Source organism: Lepidothrix coronata, unplaced genomic scaffold (genome assembly GCF_001604755.1).
Source record: "Lepidothrix coronata isolate B3197 unplaced genomic scaffold, Lepidothrix_coronata-1.0 Scaffold223, whole genome shotgun sequence".
Lineage (NCBI taxonomy): Eukaryota > Metazoa > Chordata > Aves > Passeriformes > Pipridae > Lepidothrix > Lepidothrix coronata.
In genome coordinates this window covers 601,686-615,727 of record NW_016690403.1, presented here as the reverse complement: position 1 = coordinate 615,727, position 14,042 = coordinate 601,686, and the positions used below count along the sequence as shown (strand labels likewise).

The following is a 14,042-nucleotide window of genomic DNA, read 5'->3' as shown; positions in this document are numbered from 1 at the left end:
GCATTTAGTTTAGGCCAAACCCAGATTTTCAGGGTTTGCCAGGCTTTGCTTCTCCCCAGGGAAGAGAAGGAAGTTCCCCCCTTAGATCCACTCTTGTCTCCTAACCTGGGCAGTCCCAGAGTGCCCGTGGGACTCGGCTGAGCTCTGCCCTCAGGGCTGGGTCTCTGTATCCTGGGGGAGTCTCTCATGCCCAATGTGAACAAGAAGTCATGAATTTATTTCACTTTGAATGTCTCACATGGTAATTTTTTTTTCTTCTCTCTCGACTCTAAATATCAAAAACTTGTTTGGAAGGAAAAAGTTAAGTAGAAAAAGCAGCAGAACAAGGCATGTTTCTGTCAAAGCTGTGATCTGATGGGTCTGGGGCTGTGGAACTGTCTCCTGGCAAACACACGCTCAGTGCACCCCAGGGAAAACTCAGGACATGTTTGAACACCAACATTTTCAGGTTATCAATACAGGACATCTAAGCTGCAAACAGATGCCTCTGTGCACTTACCATGTGTTCTGAGTGTGCTAAAATGAGCTCTCTGTTATTCACTTACATGCTTCATTTTGTAGTTAATTTCTGCAGAATATCTGTTTGTTTTGCCAGTGTTTTTAATGGTAGCTTTGTAGTTTGTAGCGGATATAAATTGTGAGAGGAGCTATGGGGTTGGATCAGTTGCTTTTTATTTTGCCAGAATTCGGAGACCTATTTACAGACATCTAAGCAGACATTGGGAATTCCTGGAAAGAAAATTAACAATTCATAGCTTTCCCAGGTACTTGTCCTACAGTGAGAAGTAAAAACACAAGAAAAGGGCATATGCATTGATTCTGATTTCAAATAAATTTGGATATAGGTTAATGTAAGAACTACATTCAAGATATTTCTACCCCAAATGAAATACCAGTGAACTAGATGTTAATGAGGAGAGACATGTGAAAATGGGGAGAGATACATTTGATGAAGATATAAAATAAAAATATTAAGAGATAAGAAAATAACCATTTTAATGAAATCTTGGAAATGAGAGAGAAGTGGGTGCTAAGGAATTGGTATAAATTTTATCAGAAAAATTAAATGGAAATCATTATTTCTCAATTCCACAATAAGAAAGAAAACAGAATTTAGCAGACATTACAACTAATAATGGACTTTAAAATAGATAGATGGTTGTAAAGAAAGGGCCCAAATGAGAGGCGGTGGCTTTTCCCAGGCACTGATGTAACTGAGGTTGGTGTTCCAAGTACAGGAGGGGATGGTTTGAAAGGAGATGGGTTGGAACAGGTTCACCCTGAGCACAGGGAAAACAGCCTGTATGGGCTTGCAGGTAATGAACTGAGTGAGGATGTTTGGGATGAGCTCAGTGAACTGTCCCTGGGTCTGTGTTGTGATGGATCTGACCATTATCCTGCCAGCCCAGACAGGAGCAAAGCCTGGTCATGCCTTGCAATGCTGGGGAGCCAAAGCTGGGAACAGCCCCAGTGACAACAGGATCGGGTGGCACTCTGAGAAACCAGGACAGGGGGTATTAGATGATCATTTCAGACACTGAAGAGATCATTAAAAAGCAATAGAGACGCTCAGCAGAACTTGGATTTCTGCCTCTTCCCCTCTCTCCACGCTCTGAAATGACAGAGGCTTTTAAGGCCAGAAATGCTGATGAAGAGACGCTTTAAATGATACTTTTATAATGAGGTTTGAAGAAATAGATCTTCCCCACCCTTAGTAATATGAACTGCACCTACCCACCCCTCAGAACTGTGATTAACCCTGCACCACCCCAAACACCTTCCTTGTTCCGCCTGCCCACACGCACTGCAGAGCAGAGGGTGGCATTTGGCTTTTAAATAATACAGAAAAGGCAGAAAAAGCATAAAGAAAGATAGTGCCATAAAGTGTCATAACCTGTTGAAAAGATTGACTCTGAGCTGAGAACACAGACAGCTCCTGTGCCATCTGCTGTACCTGGAGATATCTGGCAAAGGGCTGCAGCAGTGTCAGGTGGAGAAGCTACAGGAGACATTCTAAGGTCATGGATGGGATAAAAACAGAAAGAAAGGATGCTGTGTCCCTGTCAGGTGCCAGAAATGGTTTCCTGACCAATACCAGTTTGATGGGGAGAAATAAAGAAACTCCCAGAGTGCTAAAAGGAAATACAAATAGTTCTGAATAAGCACAGAGGGAATAAAAAGGAAAAGTGAACTTGAGGCTCTGCTGTGGTCCAGGGCCAGCACCAGCTGTGTGTGTGTGAGGAGTGAGGAGGTGACTCCTGAAATACAGACTGATGGTTCTAAACACCTTCCAGGAGGCATTTGTAGGAATTTAAAGGTCTATGAATCTCAGGGGACTTGGACTTGGCATCTACTCATCAATGCCAGCCATAGCCCTGGAAGAGATTTGTCATCCTACCAATTAATTTAGCCCCCAGACTGCCAGTTAAATCTTTTGTTGTTGAGTGGCCATTCTTAAAAATGTAGCTATTCCCTTTCTTTTAGTCTATTGCTACTTGGAGCAAATTTTGTATTTATTTAGAAAGTTCTCTATCAAACCCTGCCTTGCTTTACTTGTGTGCTTGGCTTTGGGATCTCACTTGCACAAACTCTAAGGCCAGATCCTGCTTAAGAGTAAAGGATAAGGTCATCACTGTACACCTGATGTTTTAAGGTACTGGATTATATACCATGCTATCAAAAGGAAAAAATAGCTTTATTTTTATAGTAAGTTCATCAAATATTAAAATCAACTATTTAAATTCAGTTGTAGTAACAAAAGAAGGTGAATTCTGGAACACAGAGTAGGGAGGGAAGTATTGTAAAGCAGACCTAGAAAATAGAAAAGATGGCAAGAGGAAGAGATTCATTTAGTTGAGTATTTTTCTGGCTAATAATTACATTTGAAAGGCCAAAGAACATGCACTCCTTATGGTGTCCATGATTGGAGAGGATATGAAAGTGTTTGGAATTTGACTTGATGAGTAATTTCTAAATGCAAATGTGTGGTGGTGGAAGCCTCAGATGAGAGCAGGGTCAGCTGGGCTGCACTAACTTCCCCCCACTGTGGAGCACAGTCAAATTAGTTCCCATCAGTTGTGAACCCGGGTCACAGCTCATTTTACTGACAGAAATCCCTGTGGAAAGGACCCAGATGTCAGCAACAGAAAGGGAGTAAGAAAACTGTTCTGATTGAGTTATGGCAGAATTCAGGGAACTGGGCTTGTTGCTGCTGCTGTTTTCTGGTTAAGAAAACACCCCAGAAGATTTAAAGGATGATTCTGCAAAGTCCATTCAGTTTTCCTGGGCTGGCAGTTAATTTTTTGCATCACTAGGAAATTTAAAGGCTGTATCTGCCATTACAGTAAAGACAAATAGCACAGAGAGGCTGAGCTCCTGCCAGGAGGGAAATAATGGACAGTGCTCTGAAGGACTCGATTATTTTAACTGGCCTTTGTTTGGAAGGCAATCACTACCTAACCAGGATTTTATGAAAATACCTCCTGAGGAGGCATTAGGACCGTAGAGCTGTAGCACTCTGTATTTATCAACATCCTTTTGTTATTTTAAAAGATAACCCCAGGATGCCACTGTCTTCCCTCTCCTGTGTGATGGTTGAGGAGTTCAGTGCAGGAGCAGCAGATAATCAGTACAGGGAATTCCTAAAGCACTGCTGGATAAAGCTGGACAAATGTTGCTTTAATAATCGAGTGGACTTTTTAGGTTTACTACATTTTTTTTCATTATACCACAGAAACTTTCAAAATATTTTCTCTGAATCTGATCCCTTTCTTAAATCCATCAGTTTGTGATTTGTGCGTTGCACTTTGTAGGCTTAGAACCTCTGGAAAATACACTGTTCTGTTCTAATCCTGAGCACTGAATTACTTAAATTGCTAAATTAATAATAAAGGGTTTAAAGTTTGTTTCTGTAAAATACACATTACCTGATTATTGTTCTACCTGAAATGAGTTGACTATTTCATACGGATATGGGCATGAATGTGGAAATATTCAGTTATATTTATTTATATATGACTATATTTGTTTATATAAGGTTATATTTATATATTATATTTTTTATACATACAGTTATATGGAAATATACAGTCAGATACTTTTATGGGCAGTAAAATCTGGTGGGACTGTTTCTGAGGGAGCAAAATATCTGTAGGACCTAAAAACTAATTTTGCACCTCTGCAAAATATTTGTAGCTCAGGAAGGAGGTGAGAATTCCCATCACTTCTAGTTGTTCACATTCCTATTTGTTTAGATCACATCTGTGCTCCCCTCTGTTCTCTGCAATAAAATGTGTATTTTTTTTATATAAATCTAAAATTAATGTGTGGTATCACCTGAACTGGCTCTGATCATACTTAGGCACTGATTTCACACAGTGGAAGTGTGTTTTCTGAACTCTCTGGTGACAGAGGTCAAATCCAGAGCATTGGCAGGATTGTCTGATGACTTGGATGGACTTTCCAGTGCTGGAGTTGCAGTGACTTGTAGCTCAGCAATGAGCCCAGGAAACTTCTGCAGACATTTTCAGCTGTGGCTTAATGGTCATAACCACGTGCTGGAACAGAGGCACAAGTGCTAATTTTGCATTCATCTGACACTGTGGAAAATGGTTTATTATGTAATTAAGGATCAGTAATTCCACACAGAAATAACTATCCCAGCACTGACACCCATGAGCCAGGGGACCTCTCCCTGGTGCTCTGCTGGGCAGGAGGCTGGGTCAGAGAAGGGTTCATCTCATCTCAGCATCAGCTGAAATTACCTCCCCTCTGCTGGGCTCCAAAGCTGTTCTCTCTTGTTCTCATTGACTGGGGCGAGGAGGAAGTTTGGGCATCACTGCCTGCAGGGGAACAGAGGGGAAGGGAACGCAGGCAGGGAGTTCCTGCACACTGGGGGGATTAAATGAGATTCACCTGGAAGCCCAACCTGCAATAATCAGAAAGGAACCCCTGAACTGTTCACTTGTAGCTGCTCTATGTGCTTGCATACTTGGAGACTGAAGGCAGCTGCTCCAATTTGCTTTTTGCTTTATCATTTTCCTCTATACCCAACTCTTTTACCACATGCAGAAAAAGGAAATCCCTGAAGTGCTTTTCCTAAAAGAAGGCCAGTCAGAACAGATCACAATTGTAGTGCAAATAGTGTTTATTTAATTTGATTTTCATGTACCCTTCATTGTCTACTGTCTTTTCCATTCTCATTTCCATCTGGAAGGCTGGGAAGGCAGCTGGCTTCCCAGCAGACACCAACTCCCCAATTAGGGAGCTGGCATGCAGCTCTGCTGCCCTGCTTGGGAGCCTGTCTGCCTTGCTGGCCCTCGTGGCACACTTGCCCACTCAATCCATTGGCACTGGGAGCCTGGCCCTGGGTCAGGAGTGGGAAGGGTTCCACTGGCTCTGGAACAGCAAGACATTGTGTGTGAGCAGGCAATAGAAAACACAGGGATTACAGGGATTTAAAGGCAGTTTGCTGGGTTATCAGTGCTCTTCCCTTGCCCCTGAGGGAAATGTGTTGGGTGTTCCTTGGGGTGTCTCATCAGGGTGGCACAAGGATGTTCTGCTTGTGCTGCTGCCTGTAAATCAGAAACATGCTCCTGTTCCCCACAAACCTTCCTGGGGGATGTTTCATGGGCCTGTAACCACTGAGCAGCTCTCATCTCTGAGGCTATTTTTAATCCTTCAGTTCTTCAGTTCACTTTGTCTCCTCTTCTCTTCTGCTTTAGGTTCACATAACTCAGAAATACTGTGGGCTTCAGGTATTGCCAAAGATTTTTCTGATGTTCAAAGCCCCTTCAAAGCTTTCCTGCATTTTCTTTGCTATTCTGAGAACCAGCAGAGCATGATCCTTAGCTGCTTGTCCTGATGTTGGCTTGCCTACAGATTAGAGAATTATAGAGTCACTGTTCTAATTTAGGGGAGCTGGATGATTGGAAATCTAGATGAGGGAAAACAGAAGGCAAGCAATAAGCAATAAACTTATATAACATAGACACACCTGGAGTGTGACTGTATTATATAACACAGTTTCTCTCAGGCCAAAAAATTTCACAGAAATTACTTGAAGAGAGATTATTTTAGAACTGATAATTGTGGTTCTTGCTGAAATTCCTGGGTCAGCAGTTTTATTTCTCTTTTCTAGTAGCCTTTCCTTTTTCCCTTCCACTTTCCTGTAGCATTGCAGAGCTGCCCAGCACTCTGGCAAAGACACCACAGTCAGTTTTTTGGGACCTGTCTTACAGGCTTACAGCCACATCCATCCCCCCAAAATACTGCACATAACTTGGGATCTCCAAGCTGCCACCAGCCATGATTTGTTATCAAACCAACTGAGATTCCACCAGTGCCCCAAAAAGAGAATACTCCACATTCCCTCACAGAGTGAACATTTCCTGAGCCCTGGTAATGAATCAGGATGGACCCTTCCAGGTTAGTGTTATGAAAATGTAAGCTTTTTGGTTTTACCATATTTTTCACTGAGTTTTGTTTGGTTTTTTCAGAAGGTCTAAAGATAAAAGGTTCAGAAGGCAAAATTCAATTACATTTAGGAGCCTCATGCTTTTGTCTCTTAGTAAATCCAAACCCAAGTATAGATTTCACTTTTCCACCTTCACTTTCTGGATTCATACAACAGTTATCTAAAGAGAACACAACATTTTGTACACATCAGTTACTGACACAGGTTATTTTTATCTTTTGCTTTCTCCAGCAAACAAGCCTTGTTATCTTCCTTGTACAGAGAGCAGCTCCGGGCAGGGGAAAGGGCCACCCTGGAAAATTCAGCAGGTGCATTTCAGAGCTGCCCTAAAACCAGAGAGCACCTGAACTGTGCCTTTACTCACTCACCCCCATCCTTCAACCTCTCCACTTCCCCACAACAGCAACATCTGGGGTGTTTGTGTTCTAGGGAAGGGGCAATGGGAAAAGGGGAGATAATAGGCTGATTCTAGAACCAAATTCTAATTAATCTGAACACAAAGACTGTTATGTCACCAAGCCCAGCTCCAACTTAGGCAACACATGGGGGTTTTCTGTTAGAGCACAGGTCCTCCTGTGAGCTGCTTAGTTTTCAGAACATCCCACATGGTTCTTAGTTTTTGATTCTGCAGACGTAATCTGCAGCTTAAGAAAACAAATATTTCATTTAATCATAGTGAATAAATCCAGAATCAATTTCTGTGGTTATTGCATCTCTTCTGGAAAGTGTAATGAAATCTAATAGATCAAGAAAAACTTACTCCAATTATCATACCCTTGATGACAATTTTTACCAACTCCTTTCTCTGCCCTTCCTGGAGCAGAGGTCACCAGCCACAGGCCAATGTTTTAACAGTCTTGGCCAGAAGCTGCTTTTCTTCCCCTTCATGCTTGAGGAAGGGCTGGAGGTGCTTTGCCACCTCCTCCAGGCAGATCCTCTGTGTGTGGGGTTGGAATCCCAGCCTGGAGAAGGTTCTGGCTCTGCTGCATCTTCAGCCTTTGATTTGCATCTGCCCAGCAAAGAGCACTCCAGGTGTTGCTTGACTTCAGGTTTTGCTCCAGGATTTTCTCACTGTCCTGTTGCTGTCTGAAGGCCTTGGCCGGGTTCCAGGCACTAATTACATTCTGTTGGGCTCATTTTCCTGCTGTTCCCCTGCAGATGTTGTTTGTCACTCCTCACAGGAGTGCAGAGTGGAACTGCTCTGGAACTTCCAGAATTCCCACTGAACAGTTCTGGGGCACCAAACCCACCCCTGAACTGGGACTGTGCCTGTTTGACAAACTGAGACACACAGAGGAGCTTGAAAAACATTATTCACACTGCATGACAATGCCAGTGGATTAACTGGCAAAAAAGTCTTTTTCTGATCCAGCACCAATATTATACATCAGAATTCAATTCAGTGATCACAGATATGAGATCTTAAAAATAGGACTTCTCCAATAGTTATTAATACCTGCTGTTCACAGAGCCTTTGAAAAAAAACTGATACAACCAAGAGAGTTAGTGGAAGTGTTGCAGAATCCTGTAAAAAAAAAATTAACTATGTAAAAGTGGATTGGAAATTATTTTCTTGTTGTAATGATCATGTCTTGAAAATTTAGAAAGGTAGGAAATCTTCTAAGATTCTTTTTTCCCACTACACATAGTTTGCTTCCATCTCTTAAAGGTGTTCTTTAGTAATATCTTGCCAATGTTTAGTTCTAGTACAGGAGAAAAGTGCCCAGTACATGAACTGTGATGCTCTTTTGCTGTACCTTCTGCCAGAGCCAATATCTCAGAAGGAAATGGAGCCTTTAAAGGCTTTACAGAACCAGCCTTGTGGTTCTTACTTATGTAAGTACTTGGGCAGACATTGTGATATAACTGCTGAGCCTCCCAAGGCATGGCTGTTCTGCTGAGATGATATTGCATTACATTGTGTCGTGGAATGTTTCTAAATAATAAAAGCAATATAATTTTCTGGCCTCCTCTTGGCTCTGGGGCTGCTCTGTGGGGTATTCATTAGCATGTGAGAGCAGAGCCTGGCTGCTGGCTCAGGCTCCTCTGCTCCACTGATTTAAACCAGATTGGATAGATCTGCAATTCAATGAAGAACTTGCATAAAATTAAATCCCTCTACCTTATTATTTTTCTCCTGCATCTCAAAGCCCTTGTGAGAAATGCTTTAATTAAAGAAGCATCACCACGGCTTTAGTTTCAGTCACATTGGTTCAAACTTCAGAACTGACATGATGCTCTTCCCTGCTCTGTGGAGAGAAAGAAATAAAGTGTTGAGAGGGAGACAAGGAGAAAATATTCTCTCCCTGTGTCAGAAATCAGATCTCGTAACAAGTTTTCCTTTGTACTCTTGCTCCTGAACATCCACTCCCACCCAGCCCAGTCCCTGTTATTGGGAACAGCTGCTTTGGGGGGGGTGGGAGGAGGGGGATGTTTGCCCCTGTTGGGTCAGGACCTCTCACACACCTTTCTCTGCCATTTACACTGGAACTGCAGTGGTGCCCATTTTTGTTCTCTGTATCCTGAGAAAAATTCCTGGTTTGTGTGACTGCTCCAATTTAACTTTTGTTAAACAGTTTTACCCCTCCCCGAGTCAGCACAGAACTCCTGCATCCCACAGTTCCCTCTCTGTGACACAGAGCACAGCTGAGTTCTGCCCTGGAATGGCAGCAGTGTTCTGACTGATCCTACAGAACCCACCAAAGCCAGAAGCTGTTCAACCTTTAATTCGTGCCAGGGTGGAGAGGGGATGCTCTGAAGTCAGGAGACCTTCAGAGCAGAGAGATCAGAGGGTTGAGGAGGGTCTCTCAGACTCAGCCCCTGTTCCAGCCCAGCCCTTGGGCCTGTGCTGAGTCCTGGTGCAGTGTCCTGTCCAACACTTTGGACTGTCTGGGCGTGCCTGGCCATGGCTGAGACAGAAAGGTTCACTTTCTATTTTACATCTTAGGGCTGGTCACATAAATACTCAGATTAAACAGGGTACTATTCAAACAGATTTATTGATTAAGTGATTCATTCTGGGAGGTTCCTGACTTGAACAAGGGCCACAGTAAAACCTTCTCTTGCTCTAGATTTACACCATAGAGCTTGTTGTGCACGTGGTGTGAGGCTGTATCACATCTGTGTTGTTTCCAGCTCTCCCTGTTGGACCATTTTCCAACATTATCTTCCATCAGACTGGTAATGAGAGCACTGGGCATCCCACTGGGAGCTGGGGAGGAGCTGCAGTTTAACAGGTTAATATTTGCACAGCAGATTTGCAGAGTATATCTTGGAGGGGCTGGCAGAGGGGATGGTCTTGAAATTTTCTGTCACTGCTCAGCTTCAGGTGCCTTCATTAAGGAACATTTAAAGATAAGATACCTTCTAATTATGCTCAAGGAAGAATAGAATGTGAAAAGAAAAAGGAGAGAAAACCCACACCCAAACAAAAAGCCAACTAAAGCCTGCTTTTCTGTTTTTGTGCTAATTATTTATTATATCCTCGTGGAATTTTTAACCATAAAATTTCCTCTGTCATGGCATCTTCGGGCTTTCATTTCTATTTTAACAATTTCCCCCTGTAAAAACTGTGTGTTTGTAGCTGAGTTTTGGGGCAAATATCACAGTATTTCCTGTATGATGGAACAGGCAGTTTCCTTTCTCAGCAGAGTTGCTCTGAATCTTTATCAGTTACTGTTTGTAGATAACTCTGAAGTTGTAAAGCAGAAGCTGGTAGGGAACAGCAAGGAACTGTCATTTTTGACACTATAGGAAATAAATCCTGGAAATGCTATTCTCTGCTTATCGTGCCATGGACAATTTGTGGGGATTTGTTTCTTGAATGCTCCTTGAGCAAGTAAAATAAATGTATTTATTGAGGATGCAGTAAATGACAACAGTTCTGAGTAATTATCTTGAAATCTTTCTCAAATGCCACAGCTTTCAAAAGAATATCATGTAGCATTTCCTTCAGACAAAGAGCCTCAGTAATTATTCATCCTTATTTTCCCAGGTTTGTTAAATGGTTCAGCAGCTTGACTCTGGCAGAACAAAGGAAATGCAATAGAAATATAATCATATATTTGTGCTGCAGGTTTGGCCATGGCTCTGCATTTCTAGAAAAGTTAATGCCCATTAAACTCATCCATCCTGATGTGTACACAAACAGCTGTGGCTCTTGTATAATTCTGAATAATTTTTTCTATTTAATTTATCTATCTATTTATTTAATGTATTTAATTTATCTATTAGCTTGTTTATCTGTATAAAAAAAATCTATTTGCCATAGTAGTGTGAAAATACTGGCAAGAGGCAGGCAGAGAGAAGGTTCTGCTGGGGTTCCATGGATCCTCAAAGTGCTTGGCTGTTCCAGACCAGTGGGTGTGACAACCATGCTCTGCTTTAAAGGTATAGTCAGCAACTGGCTTTTTACAGAAGGTGTGGCAGCTGAAACTGTGCAATATTCTCTCTGCCACAAAGGATTTTCTTTCCTGTGCCCAGACCAAAGAGCCCCATGTGCAGAGTGCCCATTGGATTGCACAATGTGCCCATCTGATCCCCTGCACTGACTGATCCTGACACACAACCCTGTTCCCACCCAGATCCCCCCGACCCCTCCGAGCTGGGTCAGAGCCGTGGGAGCACAGGGGGGTCTCTGAGAGCACAGCTCAGAACTCTGATTAGCAAAGGAAAAGCATTTTCTCTGCCTTTTGAAAATCAACCTGGATAGTCTACAGTAAGGATGACTTCACAAGTCCCCAAATTAAAATGGTGAAAACTTCAGAGTTTTTATAGAAACCCACTAATCTGGAGGTATTTCTATGACAGGAGGCTTCAGGATAGGCTGTCAGGTTTGAAAATCTGCCATTCTTCCCATGTGTTCCAGACTTTCCCCATCTCCAGAGCCAAATCTCCTTCAGAGCCCTCTCTTTCCTTTCCCTCAAGCAAGCTAATAATAGAATCCAGTGTCTCCAGGATATTTTGGAAGGATGGGGTAGGGTCTTCCCTTTTTTCTGTTTTTCCCAGACTAACTCTGCCTTCTTCAAGAGGTGTTTGGACAGTGCTCTCAGGCACATGGTGGGATTCTTGGGGCTGCCTTGTGCAGGGCCAGGAGTTGGAATGATGACCCTTGTGGGTCCCTTCCAATTCAGGATATTCTACAATTCTTATTTAGAAAATAAATGTGAGGGAAATGCTTTTGTTCAGCTTATCACACCCTAAAATATCTGTTACTTTTAAATACAATATTTTTTTATATAGCTCTCTCTAATTTTAGAGAGCAGAAGCTTGTTTGGTTATTACAACATTAACTGGCTCCTATTGTTAACAGTTCAATTCCTCAAGGCTCTGAGCAGACATTACAAGGTCAGGTGAGGAGACCAACAATCCCCAAGGGATTTGCTTCCACCCATCATCTTTGCACTGAAAACTCCAGTGTAATTTATAAAAAAAGAGAAGAAATGAAGCCCTTCTGTGTGCCCATGTCAACTCTGGGACAGCACAGCCAGGCCTTTGGTGGGGCTTTAAGGAGCCACTGAGTTCATCACCTCCCTTTTCATCTCACTGCTCTGGCCCAGAACCCAGAGAGCAGAGACAGGAAAGAATCATCTGAGCTTGGCTGCAAGGGAATGGGGAATTCCAGGAGCTGACTTGCTGATAGTCACAAACAAGGACTTGAGTCCCTTTGGCAGCTCTAAAGCATCTCTACTTGGCAGGAGTGGGGATGACAGAAGTTACAGATATCAAACTTCTCAACTCCTCCTTCCTTCTCCCGAGACAGGACAGACACTTCATAAACAAAGGTGACTTTGCAAAATGTCCTGAGCTTCCCCTTCAGCCCAGGTGTGACTTCTGAGCCTCCCAGGGGAAAAAGGATCTCTTATGTCTGACCAGCTAAGAAAGCCCTCTCCAGTCCCTCTTCATTCCACATTCTGATAGAGTCAGTAAGGCAGGAATAATTTGGGGTTCTGAACCCAGTTTCCCTGCCCTTGCTAACTGTGGATCCAGTTTCCCCTTCCAACAGGATCTTTTCTTCCCAAGTGAATGTTCCAAGGAGGTAAGACATGACCTCTGCTACTGTCTTCTCTCTGTCCCAGTACTGAACTGGGAAAGTGCCAGGGGGATGGGACTGTGGAATTCTTGGATTATTCTTGTGTCTAGAAAAGGGCTTCTTTTCTTTTGTGAGTGCTGTTTCCTCCAGTTGGATCCAGAGGGTTGAATATGGAGCTTTACTTTGCATTTTGCAAAATGTTCCAGGCTTCCTTTCACTGAGACTCAGTCAGTGCAGCTGCTTAATTAACTGTTTCCAAAATCCAAGAAACTATAAATCTTTATCCCAGCAGGAACTGCATTAATATTCTCAGTGATGAAAGGCAAACAAGATAGTGTATCACAGCAGGATGTCTCTTTCTACAGGGACAGATATTCCATCTTGTTATTAATGGTAATGTTTTGTGGAACTAGTATAAACAGATTTGTTTAGGAAAGGGAAATGATGCTTTTGTTATTTTTTGGAAGTAAATGTTACATATTACTTAAAATAGAAGATTTTTACAGGTCAAAGTAGGTGATGGCATCCCTCATCCAAGCAAGTTATCATCTCACAACATGAAGATTTGACTTGGTTCAAAAAGATAGTTCTTTAATGTCAAAATTTAAAATAGGCTGCAGTAGCATATATATTGTTTGGGTTTTTTTAAATTAAAATGACTAACACTTCCTCCCAGACATGTAAGGGTTTGAACTGGTGGCATAAAATACAAAGTCTTGAGGAAGACCTTAGTCATTACTTCAAAGCCCAAATGAGGTTCCTCAATAAATTGATATTGCGAATCTTTTTAACAGTGTCTGAAACCTGTAGTTGTTTGTAGGTAAAGCAGCAAATTCTTCTCTATTAGTATTATTATTTAATTCATAGGACCCTGTGCTCAGTCAGTTCCCAGTCTTAATCAATCTGGAACAATTCTACTGTTTAAAAAAATGAAATAATATAAAAATCCCCTCACAAGCTTCTTGGTTTTGGGCAACCCTGGAAATGATGGAAATTCCCCTTTGCCCCTTTAGTGCCCAAAGACTGACCAGCTTGAAGTGCATTTTGCTCTCAGAGTAGCCCAGGAAGGTGAAGAACAAGGCTCTCAGCTCATGGAGACAAAGCTGAGGCTCCTGCAGGGAGAAGTTCAGCTCTGCCCTCATGGTGGCCCCAAAGCAGAGCCTGTGCCGGGGTCACTCCAGCCCTGGTTGAGCCACCAGAGATCTCAGGCTCTGAAAGTTATGGCAGGAGGGTTTCCTAAGCTCTTTAGGAAAATGCAGAGTATTTCTACCTCTTTAACCTGTCCTATGTGTGACCCCTCATTTCTGCTGTGCTTGGGGTTATCTCCAAGGTGTCTTTGCTCACCTTGTCATTAAATAATGTCCAGCTGATTAACACTTAGAACTGATTTGGGAAAAGCCTTCTGTAGATTTCTCCATAAAGTAAGTATTAGATGGGAAGTGCTTTATTTTGGTTTGGTCTAGCTTTCTCTTTTTTTATTATTATTTTTAGTGGGGGGGTGTTCATAAATCCCAATTTGATGACCAGAGTTCACTC

At 42.4% G+C, this 14,042-nt stretch overlaps 1 protein-coding gene and 1 long non-coding RNA gene across 11 annotated transcripts in view; one reads left to right on the top strand and one right to left on the bottom strand.

The window, feature by feature from the left end:
• Positions 1-14,042, top strand: part of ATP10B (ATPase phospholipid transporting 10B (putative)) — a 220,287-nt gene that overhangs the window by 78,624 nt on the left and 127,621 nt on the right. The window contains exons 1-4 of one of the 10 annotated variants that reach the window (XM_017833908.1): positions 9,171-9,397; positions 9,547-9,711; positions 10,746-10,864; positions 12,237-12,512. The exons of 6 other annotated variants lie outside the window; for them this stretch is intronic. The gene's annotated coding sequence lies outside the window, so the exon portion shown is untranslated. Of the gene's footprint in view, positions 1-9,170; positions 9,398-9,546; positions 9,712-10,745; positions 10,865-12,236; positions 12,513-14,042 lie in introns of those variants that run through there. 3 more of the 10 variants (XM_017833905.1, XM_017833906.1, XM_017833911.1) reach the window with 3 other exon arrangements.
• Positions 5,369-9,092, bottom strand: LOC108506650. The gene is made up of 3 exons (XR_001877837.1): positions 8,942-9,092; positions 8,598-8,724; positions 5,369-5,874 (listed from the first exon to the last, which is right to left on the bottom strand). It is a non-coding gene; the product is annotated as an uncharacterized LOC108506650 (long non-coding RNA).